Source organism: Suricata suricatta, chromosome X (assembly GCF_006229205.1).
Source record: "Suricata suricatta isolate VVHF042 chromosome X, meerkat_22Aug2017_6uvM2_HiC, whole genome shotgun sequence".
In the NCBI taxonomy this organism is placed as follows: domain Eukaryota; kingdom Metazoa; phylum Chordata; class Mammalia; order Carnivora; family Herpestidae; genus Suricata; species Suricata suricatta.
This window is the reverse complement of record NC_043717.1, coordinates 36357869-36378621: the sequence shown is the minus strand read 5'-3', so window position 1 is coordinate 36378621 and position 20753 is coordinate 36357869. Positions and strand designations below refer to the sequence as shown.

The following is a 20753-nucleotide window of genomic DNA, read 5'->3' as shown; positions in this document are numbered from 1 at the left end:
TTTTTTGGTCATCACTCAAATACTCTCTGGATCTGCCCTCCAAGAACTTGCTTGAGCTTCTTGATAGATGACCGTATGATGGTGGAGAAATAAGGGTGATTTTTGGAGCTCTAAAAAGAGTTGTGGTTGGGGCACCTGGGTGACTCAGTTGGTTGAATGTCTGACCTCAGCTCAGGTTGTGATCTTGCGGTTCATGGATTCAAACCCCACATTAGGTTCTGTGCTGACAGCTCAGAGCCTGGAGTCGGCTTCAGGTCCCATGTCTCCCACTCTCTCTGCCTCTCCCTTGCTCACATTCTGTCTCTCTCTCTCTCTCTCTCTCTCTGTCAAATATAAATGAAAATTAAAAAAAAAATAAAAAAAGAGTTGTGATTAAGTGACTGAGGCTGTCTCCAAGCTCTGATTATTTGAGACAAAAAACACTTTCCTTATTTAGGAATGAAACAAAACCTGCCCTGAAGAGGGAGAAGGTGAGGTGGGTTAGAAGGTGACCTGGAGCTTTGGAGTGAGGATGAAAGCAACCAACAAGGAGGTCAATGAGCCAATCATGGCAGAAGGTGCTTCCTGGGACGTGGGTCCCTGATAATGCTGGATGGGCTCATCCGTGACTTCCAAAGCCCCAGTCACCTGACACCTTGCTTGCCCAGAGAATGATGAAGAATAAGGAAACAAAAACAGTGAACATTCATCCACTTATAAGCCCTTGTTAATGAAAACAAACACGTATTCATGAGATGCCTACTCTGTACAAGCATGGTGCTAGGTGCTGAGGACAGAGAAGGAATAAAACACCACTATTCCCTTTGTAAAGCTCCTATTCCACTGGGGAGCCCAGGACACTGATATCTAGAAGCTGGTGTGGTCAAGCGCTGATGTGCAGGCATGTCCATTATGGATTGGGGGTTAATTTCCAGGAGCGGGATTTAGTATCTTGGGGCATCATCAGGGGAAGCTTTCTAATTATTGGTCCTGATCCTTCACCCCTTCCTATAACTATGCCTTTTGCCACGTGGCTTTGTGGTTCTTCCCACAGAATGTATTTCTTCACACTTTAGACCTGGCCATGTGACATGCTTCAGCAACAGGATATTTGCCAACATGACTCAAGCAGGGGCTTGAAACGTGCCTGTGTGATTGGGCTTCCATGCTTGTGTTTCAGACTCCGTGAGAAGAACATGCTTTGACTAGCCACTGGTCCCAAGAAGAGAATGACACATACTTGGAGCTCCCTTGAGCCAGCTAGACCTTAGCTCTTCAGCTGTCAGCCCAATGGAAGAGGTAAAGGAAGCAGGAAGAGGTAAGCATGTGCAATTATTGAACACTCTGTGTAAGGCACTGTGTCAGCGATAGAAGCATGAGAACTTAGAAGAACAAGACAGAGCTCATAGTGTGACTGAGGAATCACAGTACTAGCTATAACCACCATTACTGAGTGCTTCCTATGGCCCAGGTCCCTTTTCCTATGGAGAAGTTAACATTTTCTCAAGTAGGCCTCACCCCAACCCTTCGGTAAGTGTTATTACCATGCTCACTTTACAGATAAGGGATCTGAAGCTTTGAGGATTGTGTAACTTGCCTGGGGACACAGACACCACAAGCAGCAGAGCAGGGATTGGAACCCGACTCTCTAAGTCAAAAACCTCAACTCTGAACTACATGGCCTCAGAAAAGTGAGGAAGAACACTTTACTCAGGCTTGAATATGGCCTGTCGTCTGTTGGTCCCTGCCAGTCTTATGCCCACCCTTCTGTGGGCTGGGCCCCACTGTATCCTGGAATCAATGGAGGCTTGGTTTTATGGGGGCACCTCTCACCACTGGTTTGAAGGACTGGATGTAGCCTCCTGTGCTATCAGTAGACACGCCAGGGGGAATCATGATGTGCCATTGACGTGCATTAACTAAATGAGCATTGACGTGCATTAACTCAACTACTCTTTGAGATGGGTACAGCCATTATTATACCCATTAGTGCTCTAGCTTAACCAGCCCAGCAACCCCTCAATAATCTTATTCATTCCACCCATTATTTTTTTATAATTTTTAGAAAATGTTTATGTATTTTTAAGCGAGAGGTGGTGGGGGAGGGGCGGGGAGACAGGGGGCAGGGGATCTGAAGCGGGCTCTGTGCTGACAGGCTGAGAGCAGTGAGCCCGATGCCGGGCTCAAACTCCCGAACCGGGAGATCATGACCTGAGCGGAAGTCGGACACTTCACCGACTGAGCCACCCAGGTGCCCCTCCACCCATTATTATTGAGCCCCTGATGTGTGCCCCGGCCCTGCCTGGCACAGGGAAGTGTGCAAGTGAAACACACAGGACCTCTGCCCTCACGAAGCTTCCAGCTAATTCTCATGGGGCTGCAGTCTCCTTTCCCCAGGCCTGGTCCCATCTTTCAGCCTCACTGGTGTCCGCTTAAATGAACACCACTAATAACGCTGCTTGGGACCCTCATCACTCACCTGCCCCACATTTGGCCAGATCTGAGTTTGTTCTGCCCATTTAGATTTAGACATTTGCTCTGACACACACTCCCTGCAGAGAGAGACACCTTTGCTGGCCCCAGAAGGTTCCCTCCTTGCTCCCACGCTAGCCCTTGTTGGCTTGTGCCTTTCTTGGATCATAAGTTCCCAGCATGCCCTGGGGCTGGGCCCTTGGCACAGATGGTGGAAGCACAAATGGCTTGGTCCAACTTCCTTTGAAAGCAGCGTCCCTGGGTGGGTCACTCTTGTAATAGGCCACTTTGCACTTTTGGGGGAGAGGAGAAGTTTCCCCCACTTTGGGTTAACCCCCCCACTCCTACAAATCGAAGCAGTCAATTCTTGCTCTAGAAAGGCCAGCAAAAGAAATCGCTGGCCTCTCCTCAAATGCCATTTGCAGTGCCAGACATATATACACATGGGAGAGTCTTTTCGGAGGAATCCTAATTTACTTGACGTGCTCTCTAGACCAAATTCACTTCAAGTAGCTGTGAATTGTGAGGCCTTTGTAATGATGTCCCTTTTGGAAATGGCAGCGTGCCTCTGATTCCCAGGACTTCCCAGGACATTCACTCAAGCGTGGGCTTGCTCAGAATTCTTACCAAGCAGAGCTCCCGGTCACATTAATGGAAAAATGTGGCCCGAGCCTCAGACTGCTGAATCTAGCTGTTTTCACGGGGAAATAATTTAATATTCAAACAAGCAGTAATTAAAGAGCAATTCTTCCTCTGCTCTCCACCCTTCCCTCCTTGCTCCGTGTTGCTGCTAGAGGCAGGCCCTGAATCTTGCGACCGTGAAGCCGAGGGAGAGACTTGATTGCCAGCAGAGTTAAGCCAGGCAGGCAGTGGAGAAGAAAAGTACACTACGGCTCGTTGGGTCATAATACCTCATAAATCAAAGCGATTTTTCCCATAATCAAATGGTCGTGCCACATTCTGGCTTCCAGGGTAGATTTATGAGTGTGTTCTCTACATGAAATACATACCACGATGGACTAATTGGCACAGAAAACAAAGAAACGCAGAGCACTTAGGAACCAAAATATAAAGAGCCCATTGACCCCGGTCAGGCTTGCTTCCCTGACAAGTTAGTGTTTTGGATTCCCATTTGGGGACAGCTCGGGTCACTAATAGCTTCTCCGGGTCCTCATGAAGCCGAGGGAGGGACTCGATAGTTGTCGGGGCTATCTTTCACGAGACTTTCTTCTTGGAGAGTGATTTTTGGCTGGCTCCATAAAAGTTAGCCTGGCTCTCATTGGACATCCTAGGCCAATAAAGAGAACAGCATCGCTGAGAAGAGAAATAACCTTTAAGCTTGAGCTGCAAAGCGCTGGCAGTGACATCCTGTGGGTTAGTCTGGGTCTTGAGACCCCGAGGAGAGTCCAATTCCTGCTTCATCCAAGGGCTGTAGGCAGCCTACCGGCCAGGCTAAGTCATCCTCCTTAAGGGGTCCAAGGGCTTTGTGAAGCCGGAGAGACGTAGAAGGGTTTCTTTGGGAGGGGGAAGAAAGTATAAAAATAATCTGGAGAAAACAGATGTTCTTTTGGCTGTGGTAAAAAAAATATATATAATAGTAATGATAAAGAATAATATGGAAAGCCTGGTTTGCCCCAAGCTGGGAAGCCATTAATAATTTGTTGCAGGTTTGTGACCGATTCTGGATTGATGACGAGGCCACCGTGATTCATACGGCTGTGCATTTGGCGAAAGACTTCTGGACAGTGGGGCGTTCTAATGCAACCAGTTTACTGCTCTAGATTTACTACTCTGTGGCCAGCCAGGTAACCACCAGTGCAAAATTTGCACAGAGGGTAAGTTCCAAAGCCCATTGGCAAGTCTTCTCGGATGGGATTTGCATCACATGATAGAATATGACATGAAAAAAAGAAAGGTGACTCAGGGGCAGGGTGTTTAAGCCCTGGGACAAAACATATACTCCCTTCCCTCCAGTCTTTCTCTATCTTCCAAACATAGCATTGTTATTAACTTAAAAGGAGGTTAGAATAAACCCCAGACATCCTTGGGGAAAAAAAAAAAAGAAGCGTGTAGCTTGAACGGGCGTGCCAAGGGAGAAGAGGCAATACCACCCGCCTGACCTTGGGGATGAGATGCCCAGTGGCCTGTGTCTCAGCTGGTTTTAGTTCCAGCTGATAGAGCTATCTCCCGCTCCCCTCCTGTGCCCCTGAGTCTCTCCGACGTGAGACTCCCACAGGCCACTATCTCCCTTGCCCTGGGACTGTCTCTGTTCAAACTTCTCTTGCGGTTGGAAAACTTTTCCCAAAATCTCTCAAAAGATAGGAAGTTCTCCCATTGGAGTGTATCTTTTATGGGGGCTTTGTGTACTGGAGATAGACCCCGGTGGCCCCCAATACCCTTATTGATATGAATCACCTCAAACATTGTCTTGTTGTTTGCATGTGAAGGGAACACACAACAGGAAAAGTCTGGAAGGGCTGATCTGTTTTCCCGTAACTTCTGCATGGCCACTGGAAGGACAAGGTCTAACCAGTGGGTACTTTTACAGAACCCACATGACCCCCCACTAGGCTGAACATTTTCCAGAGACATACAATAGAAAGAACGGTATGTTCATGGCAAAGATTTACAGCTCTGTGTATGTAGGGTCTCTGTGAGAAAGGAGTGTTTTCTCCTCCGTATCACTGTACATTCTATACAATAACCATCATGTCACAGAGAAGAAACAAACGTTAATGTAGCTGAGTGCAGTTTTTGTTGTTGTTGTTACATAATCTAGGAAATGCAGAACACTGAACTATGAGGAGCTTGTAGGCACGTCAAAGGAATTTTAGACTCCCCTGGGGAGTCGTGTATACCCTCTCGAACAACAGGATGAGGAGAGTTCTTTTATTAGAATCAGGGTCTGTGCTCACTGGGCCCCAGAGATGTTTGGCTGCCTTGCTGATCTATATCACTCGTGTTTACTTTTACCAGACTGGAATGCTATGATAAGCCAAGATGCACCCGTAACTTTTCATTGGTTGCTACTCTTCTTAACCCTCAAACATGCATTTTAATTGAGGAAGCAGGATTTCAGGAGCATCGTTTTGCCAAACTGAAGCTGGCTTGCTTTCCTACTTGTTTATAATAGTCTCAAGAGAGTTCTCCCTTCCTCCTCCCTCTGGAAAATAATCTTCGAGCTACTTTTCTTTGTTCAAGGTCAGACTCTCCTGTCCTTGGTAGGGTAAGCCCAGTGTCCAATGCTGCTCCTTCTCTTCAGCTCAATCTGGCTAACCTGTTTGTCCCTCAGAGGGAAGCTTCTGGAAACCACGGTCCTCTCTAGATCCACCAGCGTTTTAGAACACTGCACTTAGAACAAGTGCAGGCTTGGGATTCAGACAGGGGACCACAGACTCTTGGCTTTCCTTCTTGGCTCAGCCACCAAATCCCTGACTCATCCTGGGCAAGTCATTTAAAGAGTCTACTCTTCAGTTCCTCCACTATCATAAAATGATAACCATCATAGTTCCTTGGGAAGGAAGCCTTTGGCGATCCTGAAATGAAAGGAGCCATTGTTTAAGTGCAAAATCAAGGGATTATTAACCAAGACTTCAGAAACGGTCTTGGTCAGAATATCCCCATGGAAAGAAAACGTGGATCAATCTATACCATTCTTAGAGCTTTAACATCTGTTTCCCAATTCAAGGAACCAAAGGGTCACTGAAGCTAATCTTCTCCCTAGGTGTTCCGCTTTATTGATGGAGGATCAAGGGAGAGGCAAAGACAGTTGTAAATGACCAAGATGATCATTTTCATCCTCATGAGTGGAAGGAAACTCCTAAGAGGTGCCCAGAGGATATATGTGTCCAAATGGAAAGTGATGTTGTACAGCCACCATGCAAAATGGTGCAGCTCCTCCAGAAATAAAACATTGAATTACCACATGATCCAGGAGTCCCACTTCTTGGTATGTACCCCAAAGAATTGAAGGCAGGGTCTTGAAGAAACATTTTTACAAGCAGGGTCAGAGCGACATTATTCACAGGAGCCAAAAGGTGGAAGCAATGTAAGTGTCCACTGATGGACAGACAGAGAAGCAAGATGTGATGTTGTGTGTGTGTGTATGTGTGTGTGTGTGTGTGTGTGTATGATTAAGCCATCAAAAGGAATGAAATTCGGACACATTCTACCTCATGGACTTTGAGAACATATGCTAAGTGAAATAAGCCAGTCACCAAAGGACAAACACCGTATGATTCCACTTCTTTTCTTTTAAATGTTTTTAATGTTTATTTATTTTTGAGAGAGACAGAGTGTGAGTGGGGGAGGGGCAGAGAGAGAGGGGGGCACAGAATCTGAAGCAGGCTTCAGGCTCCGAGCTGTCAGCTGTCAGTCCGACACAGGGCTCCAACCCAAGAACCGTGAGATCATGACCTGAGCCGAAGTTTGGACGCTTAACCCACTGAGCCGCCCAGCCGTTCCGGTATGATTCTACTTCTATGAGGTGACTACTCAGACTCATAGAGACAGAAAGCTGAGTGGTCTTTTCCAGGGGCTGGGGGCAAGGAGGAATGGGGTGTTAATGTTTAACGGGTCCAGAGTTTTAGTCTGGGAAGACAAAAGGAGTTCCAGAGATGGATGGCAGTAAGCGGGCTTCATGACACTGAACCAGGCACTTGAAAAATGGCAAAGACAGTAAATTTTATGGTATGTGTGTTTCACTACAATTTTTTTAATGTTTTAGTTTTAAAAGTTAAAAAAAAGAAATGGAACATGGGGGTTTTGGGGAGCTTTCAGATTCCCCCAGGCCATAGTGCACATCAGGTGTGGGTCCAGTACCATGCCAAAGCACTGTTCTTGCTCTGGCCTTAGAGCAATGTACTCTAGGTTAAAGGCAGTTCAAGTTAAAGACAGTTCTTCCTGAGTCCAGGGAGTCTGTACATGGACCCTAGGACGTGTTTTTGACAAGACAAGCTATCCACCTCTATCTCTAAAACTCCTGAGCATTCTTAGGCACCATGATAAGATACTGAGATATCCTGTCTTGAAGGGGGAAGACAAAGGACAAGTCTTCACTGTAAAGGTTGGCTCTGTTCACTTGCTTGACAACTTGTGTGATGACATCAGGCCCTGCCGGAAGCCTCCATAGCACTAAAAAACGCAATTTTACCCCCACAACTTTATGAAGAAAAGGCACCCAATGGATGGCTTCCCCTCAGGTGGTTGCTAGAGTGAGCTCCCAAGTCTCCGATTGAGAAGCTGAGGAGAAAGTTATAGCATTATCGAATTCCTTGAAGATTGACACACAAGAAAGCAGAACGTAGTATTTTATCACTCTCTTTCTGGATAATTTCTCTTATTCTCCCCAAAGATAATCACCTATGGATTCACCAGAGGGTCTTGAGCATTCCCCCCACAAAACACATAAAGAAATTCTACTAACTTCCCTTAAATAAAAAGAAAACCAAGAGCGCCTGGGTGGCTCAGTCGGTTGAGCATCCGACTTCGGCTCAGGTCATGATCTCACCGTTCGTGGGTTCGAGCCCCACTTTGGGCTCTGTGCTGACAACTCAGAGCCTGAAGCCTGCTTCAGAGTCTGTGTCTCCCTCTCTCTCTGTCTCTCTCCCACTCACACTCTGTCTGTCTGTCTCTCTGTCTCTCTCAAAAATGAATAAGCATTTATTATTTAATAAAAAGAAAATCAGACCAAAGGGTTTCCTAATAGGTGGAAGTCTACGAGGCCTCCTGGGAGAGGATGGGGGTGAAGATGGAAGTTCTAATTACTTACATACCATGTGTCTGGGCCCTGGGGCCAGATGACTCTCTAATAGTGTGACCCAAACGTCAAACAAAACAGTTCCTGTGATTCCTCTAAACTCGGTGAAGACGGACTGGAACTTCCGTCAAAGTTTTACACAGTTCTAAGGAAAAACAAAGGAAATAAACACAGAGAGTGATACCATGTTCACAAAATAAGTTTTTTGACCTTGGTTTGGGCAGTGCGTTTCCGGGGCAATTAGCCCATAGTCCCCTTCCTGTGCAGTGTTCGTGGAATTTGTGTACTGAAGCCCAGGTGGCCAAGTGCCTGCCTTACCCTTTTATATCTCTGCTCCTGTTGCCCAGTGGCTGGTGCCATCATGAAGCCAGCCCCCCAAGGTCTTGGCTGGCTGATAAGGCGCCTTGTGTGAACTAGTCAAAGTTGCCTTCTTTGGGCAGGTGTGGCTTTGCACTTGTCTTAGAGAGCAGAGGGCAGCATGGATTTCAGCCTCTACTTACTCTACAACCAGGCACCTTTGTTCAGTGAACAACTTGTCCATCCGTATTTAGCAGTCCATCACTCAGGGCTTTTCAAGGGAACTTGATTGCTCATACCATGTTTCTTCTACCTACCTAGGACTTTAGCTTTCAGACTTGGCTTTTGAACTTAAAAAATGCTTCTTGGGGCACCTGGGTGGCTTAGACAGTTAAATGTCTGACTTCTGCTAAGGTCATGGCCTCATGGTTTGTGGGTTCGAGCCCTGCATGAGGCTCTGTGCTGACAGCTCAGAGCCTGGAGCCTGCTTCGGATTCTGTGTCTCCCCCTCTCTCTGCACTTGCCCCACTTGTGCTCTGTCTCTGTCTCTCAAAAATAAATAAAATGTAAAACAATTTTTTTAAAAATGCTTCTTCTCCAGGTAACTGTCAGTAAAAATGACGCCTCAGGATTCCACTCTTTATATAGACTTTCTGGCCAGCCTACCAATGTGTCTCAGTTTAATGTCACGACTCTTATCGTTTATACAGTAACTATGTATTTGAAGTCATAAAGGGGTTATTCCCTCACTAAGAGAAATTAAAAAAAAAAAAAACAAGCTTAAATGTCCCTGGATAAGAAATAGTAAGCCAGCTCTCCAGTTAAATGGCATTCACAGTGAGCCAGCATGGAGCCCCCCTTGTTGATTGCCATCCAATTTTACAAAAGCTCAGAAATACGTGTTTTTGAGCAAAGCAGACAAGCTTTGTGTTTATGATCAACATGCTGATATTCAGCAAAACACACATCCTGCTGGGTCCTGCTGTCCTCACTCGCCACACGTTTTGAACAGATTATCTTACAAAAGCAAAGGATTGTTTCCTTGTGGAAAAGTACATGCCCCTTGAAAGGACTGTACCCTGAGTTTCAGTGCATGTATGATGCTTGGGGTAATCTCTTTGCTTCCCTGGGCCTAAAAAGACATGAAATGGCAAAAGAAATCCATAATGTAAACCCCTTGATCATCAGCATAGACAAGGAACTCTAACTTTACAGATAGTTTGTGTACCATGTTCTCCCTCAGAGGCCATGTTATTGGGGTACTTGGGTTTCTGGGTTTTCTTCATCACCCCCAAGAAAACCGACACTACTAATACTGTACATTTTAGTTGGAATCGTGTTAGGATATTTTTAGCACAACATTTTAAAATTTGTTTTAAGTTTATTTATTTTGAGAGAGAAAGAGAGAGCACAAGTGGGGGAAGGGCAGAGAGAGCGGGAGAGACAGAATCCCAAGCAGGCTCCGTGCTGTCAGCATAGAGTCCAATGTGGGGCTCATGCTGTCAGTGTAGAGCCCAATGTGGGGCTCGAACTCACAAGTCATGAAATCATGACCTGAGCCAAAGCCAACTGTCAGACACTTAACTGGTTGAGCCACCCAGGTGCCCCTGGAAAAGAAATTTAAACATGTGTTTTGTTTTTAATCATTTCAAATGCTGGGGTTTGGCATCAAAGCATACTTGGAAACCTTTGAAAAGGTAAAGGGTAGGGCACCTGCGTGGCTCAGTCGGTCGAGTGTCCGACTTCGGCTCAGGTCCTGATCTTGCAGTTTGTGAGTTCAAGCCCCACATGGGGCTTGCTGCTTGTCAGCCTATCAGCCCAGAGCCTACTTCAGATCTTCTGTTCCCTTCTCTCTCTGCCCCTGTTCCACTTGGATTCTCCCAAAAATACATAAATATTAAAAAAAAAAAAAGAAAAGGTAAAGGGTGATTGAAGGGTCTTCCAGGTTTATTTAAAGGTCTCTAGAGGTTAATTATGATGATTTTCTGTTTTGCTTTACTACCATTTCTGTCGCCTTCATGTCGACGTATAACTAACTGTTGTGAAGTGGGTATTTGCAACTCATGAATGAGAGCGGGAGAAAATATAAGAGGGGTATGGAAGAATCAACAGAGGGCATGTGAAGTACCAGAAAGAGACGAAGCCGAAAGGAACAAAGACGAGGAGCAGGATCGCCTAATAGGGAGTGAACCAAGATGCACATAATCTAATAATTTTTAAGTGTTAAGTTTTGAGAGAGAGAGAGCAGGGAAGAGGCAGAGAGAGAGAGAAAGAGAGAGAGAGGGAGACACAGAATCCAAAGCCAGGCTCCAAGCTGTGGGCAAAGAACTGGTTGCGGGGCTTGAACTCACAAACTGCGAAATCATGACGTGAGTCGAAGTCATATGTTTAACCATCTGAGCCACCCAGGCCCCCCAAGACGTGAATAATGTAAAAGGCAAGAAAGGAGGTGGTGGCCCAGCACATAGCTACAGCACTGTCGTTACCCACTAGAGCAGTCACTTTGCGGCAGGCAAAGGGAAAATTTAAGGAACAAATCACCGGCTATTCATGTGTACATTGCATTCCTCAGTTAGGTGTTTATGGCTAAGGGAAGACCTTTTTTTTCATTCCTAGTTAAACAAATCGATGGATAGAAAATACAGAGAACAAGAATCTATCAGAACTAGTTAACATTTAGTAGGCTCTAATTATGAGCCAAATATTCAGGTAATATGCTGAACACAATTTTTCCTCCTTTCTTGTAACCACTCTTGTGATCTACATGCTATGATTCTCCCCATTTTGCAGAAGAGGAAATTAAGGAACAGAAAAACTACGGAGCGGGTCCCAAAGTTACAGAGCTTGTATGTTTAAGCAATAGACTTTAAACCAAGAAATCTCAGTCCCAAGCTGCATTATAAAGTCCTCATGGAAATACTAAGATACCTAAATAACGATTTGTAATCAAAGTGATAAAATAAATTAACACATTTCAAACCGCATTCAAACACATTTCAACACCAAGTGTTTTTGTGACTCTATCAACTGCTTATCTGTAGTTTCTCGGAAGAAGCAGCTAGAGAGTGCTTATTCAAGGTCCTTCCCTTCAGGCTTTCTCTCTCTCCCTCCCTGCTTCAATCGATACCTAAGAATTTGTTAAGCCCCCTCCTCTGTGCTGGGCACGGTGCTGAATTCCAAGGATATAATAGGGAAGGGGATCAGGTCCTGTTCTCAAGGAGTTCTCGCATAAACAGACTCTTACAACAGAATGATATCTGGGTAGGAATCCCAGAGCTGTAGGCGGGAACCTCACCTAACTTTAAGGTTGGAAACCAGGGAAGATTTCTACACGGACCTGAAGGAGGAGTAGAACTAAAGATGGATAGAGAAAAGTGTCTGAGGTAGAGAAGCCAGCGAGAGCACTATCCGGAGGGTTGATCTGTCAATTTCCTTCTGGAACAGAAACTGGTCAATTTTGTATCCCTCGCCAAGTGCCTCATTCAAGTGGAGGGGAACGAGGGAGGGGTCACACTCTGATGTCCTGAAGCCAGCTTCACCTTTCTTCCCAAATCTGCATTGGTTGAGGCCGGGGTGGCAGCTGGAAACTGACCATGGTAGGAGTAGTTACACTGTGGAAATAGACAACCATCACAGAGCAGAGATTTTTATTTATGACATATTTACCAGCACACCACTGGACACTGTTTTCTGAGCCCATCCTACTGCAAATATGCCTGTGATTCAGCTTCAATTCTGCTTTTCCCCTGGAACCAAACATATTTTTCTTGATCTTCTGCGTCCCACCCCCCAAACTCCCCACGCCCCCCGCCCCCAGGAAGCTTCTCTTGAGCAGGAAGCAGAGTGGGGATGAGCAATGGTACCGCAATGGTTTCATCATCCCCCCACCCCCGTCCCCTTTGACTGTGAATCTCGCCACATTCACACATGCTACCATTCTGTGAGTTTTCCCACATTCGCAGCGTTGAAAGTCAAACATATGTTAAAAAAAAAACTGACACTGTTTTCCTCAGATATTAATGCTCATTAACGCGCACCTAGACTCCACGGCTCTGTTTTCACACCTATAATTTGATTTACATGAATAACGAAGTCTTTGCTGGTATCTGCTTGAAGTGATCCAGAAGAAACCACCGATTCATTTTCGGAAGCACATTTTTGCTGTGCCTGCCTCAGCAACCTGCTTTACATGCTATCAGAGATACATTCAAGATTCACCTGGTCACTCTGACCCAGTTTCTATGGCAAAGGTCATGGGCCCTGATCTTAAATACAAAATAGACCAGAAATAAGGAATAGACCAGAGGTCGACTAGGTCAAGCATATGACACTTTGTCATTTTCAGTCATTTGACCTCCTTTTTCTACTCCTTCTCTCTTTATTGATCTGACACAGATTTATATGCCCAGAACGGACTGGGAAAATTCCCCTGTGCCCTGTGGAGGGTGTCTATCTGTGTCCCTGAAAAGAAAGGCAGCAGAGATAGATCAACTCATATTGACATGGTGAATGAAGCAGGACTGTCTCCATCAGGGAGGGAGAGAAGAAAATTCGATCCAACTCATGGCATGCTAGCGGGTTGTTTATATCTCATATTCAATGCAAATTAGCATCTTCAAATTTATCCACAAACCTTTTCAGCAGGAAGAGGAGAGTTTACTCCTGGAATTCATTCCAAATGTTATGCATGAATATCTAAATCATTTGATTTCTGCAGATTTAGATGTTAACACCTTGATATACAGGCACTGAAAATATTTCTTAAAACTAATGGAAATGAAGCAAGGCTGTTCCCTTTGAATAGCCCATCGAGGAGTGGGAAGGTGAAAGAGAAAGAGGTGGCCAGATTACCCAGCTAACATACGGGAACAAGACTCCCTCCCTCAGATCTGCTAATTAAATGCTTTGTCTGTAGTCAAAAGTCACTAATAAAACCAATATAGGGGCGCCTGGGCGGCTTAGTCGGTTGAGCGTCTGACTCTTGCTTTCAGCTCAGGTCATGATCCCAGCATCATAGGATTGAGCCCTACTTCAGGCTGTGTGCTGAATGTGGATCCGACTTAAGCTTCTCTGTCTCTCTGTCTCTCTGTCTCTCTCTCTCTGTCTGCCCCTCTCCCGTGTTTGCACTTGCACTCTCTCTCTAAAGTTAAAACGAAAAGAAACAACAAGACAAACACACAAAAAACCCAATACAGAGTTGGTGTTCATATCAATAAACAAAATAGTAAGACATTTTTTTAAAAAGACATATTTAAAGATTTACGTAAATCAACTTTCCCCCAAATATCAAGTACTTGATTCCCACCCCTCTCCCACCTTTTTTTTTTTTTTTCGTTTCCAATTTAGAAGACAGTGCAGAGTAGTTGAGAAAGCCTGGACTTGGGCTCAAACCCCGGCCACACTGCCTTCTGGTCACGAGGCATCAAACATTTGATTGATCTTCTGTATTTGTTTCTTTATCAATGGTATCTGTTGTCTGGAGCTGCTGTGCAGATTCAGGGAGATGACGTGTGTATGGCGCCTGGTCTACAGCGACACCTCTATACGTTCATCGAAGTTTCATTCCCGGTGTCCAGTTTGGGAGTTCTAATCTGTAGTCTGGAAATAAAGAAAAAAAACCCCGCATCATTCAAGACCTTATAGAAGTGATCAAGAAGTGAGGAAAGTAGTGGTATTAGGGTCATCGTAGTGGATGTTCAAGCCCATACTCTTTTGCCGTGATGATCTCCACGGGAAGGATGCAGCCATGTTTCTAGGGAACTATTTTTTGGTAACCTCCCTATGCAAAATATTTCCTATATTTTCAATAACTTTGTTTTCCTGTCCTTCTTTCCTTCCTTCCTTCTTCTTTCCTTCCTGTCCCAACATTCAACAATATCCTTTCAAAGTCTCTCTCCTGCAACGCTGCGTGTTACCCATGAAAGTCAAAGCAAACAGCCAGCCTTCAGGAATTGAACTTGTCTTTTTGCCCTGACCCACCCATGGCTGGGGCTGATTAGATCGTTGCGCTCAGCTGAGCTTTAAAATATATACTTTCCTATTCTAGATCGCCTTGTGACTTACCGAAGAGATTTTAGGCGACTTGCTATGTATTCATATAATCTTCTTTTGCATGAAAGAGAGTTTTGAATAAAACCATAACCGTCTCCATAATTGAAAAAAAAAATAAGTCAATACAAAGCAGTTCTCCAAAATCTCCCCTACAACCCTCAGGCATCCAGACCCATCACATCAACTTTCTCTGAATTAAATTTTAAAAGACTTAAGAGCCAGACTGGCAAGGGGCCCAGCATCCTTCATTTGTGCCAGACATCCCCCCCACCTTGACAGTTGCTTAGAGTCTGTCCTCTTGGACACTTGAAAGCCACTCCTGGTGGCGGCCAGCCTGCAGCCGCGTGACCACTATGCCTCTTCAAAGTGGTCTGAGGGCCCTGGTCCGCTCAGTCTGCCTGCTGCTGTTGGCTCCATTACGGTGAAATGTTGCTGGCCCCAGGCCACTGTGGCCCATTAGGAGAGCACAATGTCCCCGCCAGATGGAATTCAGGCGTCCACCCCAAACAAGATGGCCAATACCACTTCTCTTCCCAGTCCCGGGGTCTTCCTCTCAGGGACGGGGCATATCCTTTTTAGCCCCTGGAAACACAGAGTGGCTATTTTGCACCTTCTACTTTGCAAGGCAACTTCGCTTTTGGCTGGAATAATACCGACTCAACACAGGGGCTCTTTGCTCTGTGTAGGTGACAAGATATTAACAGTTATGCGTCTCTTGAATTAGTAAGAAGTTTTTTAATTGTTTAAAAGTATATACAGTGTGCTTGTTCATTAGTGAAAATCTTTATCAGTCGGGGTCCTGCAGGAAACAGATGACACACTCCAGGGACGACTGAAGAGAAGAGGACTATTTATAGAATCATGGACAGGTATAAGGGAACCATGAAGGTTGCTGATGTGTCCCAAGTACTAACATAAATGGGAAGCCATTACCACCCTACAATTAAAGGGACAGGTGGAGGACACTCTTCCTGGAACCCAGAGGGACCTACGGCTATAGGAGTGTAACACTGCAGTGTTGATAAAGGAAACTGTGGCTTGGCATGGAGATAGGGAGGGGGTGAAATACATTTCCTGCCCTCTCTCCTCCAGCCCTCTGACTTCCTGTCAGTGCCTCACATTGGCCCAACCCAACTAGAAGCCAGAGGTTGGGTGAGCCCCACTGACACAGCACTGCAGAGGTCTACCTCCAGGCACAGAGAAGGACAGAGAGGGGAGGAACATGAACCTGGAAGAACAAGTTGAGGAAATCACCAGGGGAACACCTTTTCATGCAATAGAAAATGCAAAATGGATGACAAGATTGAGTATTAAAGAAAATAAAGGATTGAGGCACCTGGGTGGCTCAGTCGGTGAAGCGTCTGAGTTCAGCTCAGGTCATGATCTCGAGATTTGTGGGTTCAGGTCCTGCATCAGTCTCTGTGCTGACAGCTCGGAGCCTGCAGCCTGCTTTGGATTCTGTGTCTCCCTCTTTCTCTGCTCCTGCCCTGCTTGCAGTCTGTCTCTCTGTCTTTCTGTCTGTCTGTCATCTGTCTCTGTCTTTCTCTCTCTCAAAATTAAATAAATATTAAAGAAAATAAAAGATGGGTGCTCGTTAGTAGAAAAGGTAAAGAGGAAAGGATGAATTGAGTCATGAGGGACAAGGGAGCCCCTCTATTCCTGGCTGCTTCCCAGAGAGAAATCTTAGAAGTCATAGCTAAATAAATCCTGTTCTCTCTATATCCACGTGAAGAAGAGACCCTTCCCAAAATGACCTCACCTTCCAATCCACAATTAGAAACGTGAGCTTCAGCTACTGGCTGAGATACCTTCAGACCACCTACAATCAGGCAATCAACCCCCAAACGTAGAGACTAATGTCTTATACTTTCCTGTTTTGTGGCTGGGGAAGAGAAGGAGAAGTGGTCTAGTTACCTTCTACCTCTTAACAAATCACTCCGAAACTTGGTATAAAGCAACCATGACTTATTATTTCTCATCATTCTCTGGGCTGGCAGGGCTCAGCCAGGGCCACATTATGCTCCATGTCATAGAGCTGGGGTCACTCCTACGGCTGCATTCACCTGGGCACCCGATTGGGGTGGGAATGACCAACGTGGCCTCTCATCCTCCGGGTTTGCTCTACATCGTGGCCTCTCAGAGTCCTTCCAGCCATCTAACCTGGGCTTCATTACAGCATAGCACTATCTTCCAGAAGGTGTTCTAAGCAGATAAATCCCAGTACCCCAAGTATCTATCGAGCTTCCACTTACATCTTGTTTGCTGATGTCCCATTGGCCAAATCAGGTCGCATATCACATGACCAAACTCAAAGACATTGTGGGAGGGGATTACAGGGGGGCACAGGTGCAGGGAGGTATGGGCAGTCGTGAGAGGCCGCTGATGTAAGCCCACCACAAAAAACATGAGAGAATCTGGTCTCTGAAGAGTGAGAGAGATCATCACCAAAGTCAAATGGTGCCTAAAGGGATTGAGACATCAAAGCCGGTCAGGGTCATTGATTATCTTAGTTTTAGGAAGATAAATGTATGACATGCATACATTGTGGGAGTTTGTTTGACCTGAGGTAAGAATGCAATTCTTTACCCTTGAGTCATTGCTGGAGCTCTCAGCTGGGCACGCTTGTTCCTTAGACTTGGGGAGAGGGAAGGAGGTGTCTGGGGGAGGGAGAAGGAGTGTGACTGGAGGAAACAGGAGGATGGAGCTCGAGGTCATATTGTATGGCCTTGAGGAGTCAGCCCAGGACTAGAGCCCAGCTTATTACCTCCGCCCTCGGACTTGGGAACATGGAACTTAGTGGAAATAACAGCTTTGCTAAGTTTGACAATATCTGATACATATCTTTAACCATCAGGAAGCATTCTGTTCATAAATGGTAATCTGGAAGATTCTGAGTTTGGAGGAGACTCCCCCAAAATGGTCCCCTCAGTTCTGATGTAATGTCACCTGGCTCCTCTCTCTTCCCAACCAGGTGAAGGATAGCGGCTATGGGGTTTTCATATTTCCCTCAGCCCTGAAGGGGTCCCAGGGTCTGGGTGTGGCATCAGTATCTCATATTGACTCGCTAACGATAAACCTGAAGGGGGTCTTAGAGGCATACGTGGACAGTCCCTGTGTGCTGTAAAAGCATCCTGTCTATTCGTGGGGTGGGGGTGCACTCTGGAGCCCACTCAGGGGACCCCGGGTCTCTCCCTACTGCCCCTTTCTGTTCCATAGCCCAACATGGCCTCATGCTTTCTATTTGCCCCGGAGTATCAGAGATGCAAAATCAAATGTGTAAACACATAAACCATAGCTACGAAGGATGCAAATTAAAAATCTTCAGATTTTAAACATCCAGGTGAAGGTTAAATCAAAGTAATCCTTTTCAGGCGCTGCCTCCTGGGCCAATTTATGAGCCACATATGGAAATCTGTCTTTTTATTTCATATTTACAAAAGCCAAGACTAAAACACAGTATTGCTGACCTTGATCACTAACCTTATTTATCTCCATCTATTATTCAAATCTACCTGCAAAGGAAAAAAGATTGGCTACAGGCACTAAACGCAGCCCTGAATAAGAATCTTAAAAATTGATTTGAAAAATATCTTTTAAATAATATTTTAAATGCTTATTTACTTTTGAGAAAGAGAATACAAGCAGGGGAGGGGCAGAGAGAGGAGGAGACAGAGGATCCGAAGCAGACTCTGTGCAGACAACAGAGGGCCCCATGCAGGGCTTGAACCCACAACCTGTGAGATCATGACCGGAGGCAAAGTCAGACACTCAATGGACTAAGCCACCCAGGTGCCCCGAAAAATAGTTTGAATAAGGATATCATTGTTGAGATATTTAGAGCCTTGTAACTTGTCTAGGACAATAGCGACAGCATATGTTTATGTTTTCAAGGCCTGGTATGTTTATCTAAATGCACATTTTTTCTTTTCCCTAAGCCATGTTTTATTAAATGCTAAAAGATATCTGTCAGGCAGCCTCTAAAAGCCCCATCATACTCTCCACCTGCTAGTATTCCCATCCTCGGGCGGGGGCTGGACTTAGTGCCTTGCTCCTAATAAATAGGATACAGCAAAAGGGGTGGGATGTCACTTCCAAGACTAAGTTACAAGAAGAATGACTTCTTTTCGCTTATGATTTCTTACACACTCTTTCTCTTTCTCTTGGAGCCTTTGCCATGGGGGCAGTAAGCCGCCACATTATAAGCTACCCCATGGAGACCGCCAATTTGGCAAGAAGCAGAAGGAGGCTTCCAGTGAACAGCCAATGAGACTTTCAGTCAAGTCACCTCTGAGGACCTGAATTCTGCCAACAACCATGTGAATGAGCTTAGAAGTACACCTTCCCAGGTCAAACCTTGGGAGAGGCCCTAGGACGGAGGATCCAACCTAACCATGCCCAGATTCCTGATCCACAGAAACTGTGAGCTAATTCATGTTGCTGTTCATAATAAATAATAAATGAAAGTAGTAAATGGTAAATAGTTAATACAGGATTCCTAGCACGGTATGATCAAGGAAAGAAACATTTCTTTTGGCTGTTCTCTGCCTCTAAAGAGCATTATTCTAATACATTAATATATAAAATAATGAGATTTTTTTCATGGTTCAAGATTTTAAAATGTGAGAAAAGAAATATTTCAAAGGAGCCAGCTAACCAGGGGAGAAATTCTCCCAGGAAGTTCTGGCAAACATTGTCTGATGGCCATCTACAATAATGCCCACTGTTGGTAATGTAGAATGTTAAAATTCAGCTTTGGCAGAAGGGCACTTGAGGAGAAGAGCACTGGGTGTTATATGGAAACTGACGACAATAAACTATAAAAAAATATTCAGCTTTGGGGAAAAGACCAATTTAGATTCCATACATCCCTTGGTTTGGTTTTGTTTAATTTATTTTTGATATATAGAGAGACAGAGTATGAGCAGGGGAGAAGCATAGAGAGAGGGAGACACAGAATCCGAAGCAGGCTCCAGGCTCTGAGCTGTCAGCACAGAGCCTGACGCGAGGCTCGAACCCACAATCATGAGATCATGACCTGAGCCGAAGTCGGATGCTTAATGGACTGAGCCATCCAGGCACCCCATGCATCCCTTTTTAAAATGTCCACTTCCTCTTGAAAGGGAAACTTATTTTTCACTAACTTCATTTTATAACATTAAAAAAAATCAACTTTCATAAATAGAACACACTGGAATGCCTTCCAGCGAAGATATTAATTATAGCAATCACATAAACAGAACTATATCTTCTCAGAACAAGTCTTTATTTCATGCTTGAGCTCATTTCCACCACCCTTGGAGACACCCCGTTTGTTTCAAGCAGTAGTTCTAAGCCTGTGTCATTGTTGAGAGAGGATCATGTGGGTCCCATGGCCAGTAGACTGTGGCTTCTTTGTAGGGGCCTTTCTCCCTTTCTCTGTCCAGTAAGTTCACTCCACTGAAGCTGTCTGGTTGACAGCGAGGCAGCCGGATGAGGTCATGGTCATGATGCAGCCTGAATACAGCCGTTGATGGTTTCCCACAGGTTTGGTGAATGAGTGTCCACGGAAGGGAGGTCTTTCTGAAGGGAATTGTACTTCTTGGGTCGAGTCGTGGATGACAGATACAAGCTAAGCTTCTCTACCATTCTTTATTTCACTAATGGCTCACTAAATAAACAGCTTTAATGACAGAGTAACTTCCCTGCAGGTCTTAGAGTTTGTCAAAAACATCCAATGCATAAACTCAAATCAAGGAAGTTTACATTATGGGTATGTGTCTTGGCAGATTACACGCAAAAGAGAAAATTACAGACATGAGGCCTCTTCTAAGCGTCAAAATGGGAACCAAAATAGAATGTCCCATAGGGGTCGGGTCATTTCTGAGAAGGGTAGTTTGGTGATTTTCCTGATTCAGACTTGGATGTGCATCTTCACGCAAGTAAGAACAAAGATCAGATTTCCAGAGGACTCAGTCAACTTTGAGTTAGAGATGAAACTCCTGATTTCTGTTGATGTAAGTCTGGTGATTTGCATTTTTGGCAGTCACCGACACTGCCAGGCCTTCTGGGCCAGCCATTGTGGGAAATTTCTACAGTTGTCTGTTGAATTTCTTGTATGAGAATTTTTTTGAGAAGTGCTAAGAAATCTGCTTTACTGGGAACCAAAAGGCTGATGTTGAATTATTTGGGGCTACGTCAGGGTAAATAAAAGATCTCT

The 20753-nt window shown here is 45.1% G+C and overlaps 1 long non-coding RNA gene across 4 annotated transcripts in view; it reads left to right on the top strand.

Annotated features, from left to right (window-relative positions):
- The first annotated feature begins 1090 nt into the window (after nt 1-1090).
- Nucleotides 1091-20753, top strand: part of LOC115283586 — a 44335-nt gene continuing 24672 nt past the window's right edge. For all 4 annotated transcript variants that reach the window (XR_003905022.1, XR_003905021.1, XR_003905020.1 and 1 more), the window contains exons 1-4: nt 1091-1297; nt 4119-4286; nt 6176-6400; nt 18724-18976. This is a non-coding gene — a long non-coding RNA (uncharacterized LOC115283586). The remainder of the gene's footprint in view (nt 1298-4118; nt 4287-6175; nt 6401-18723; nt 18977-20753) is intronic.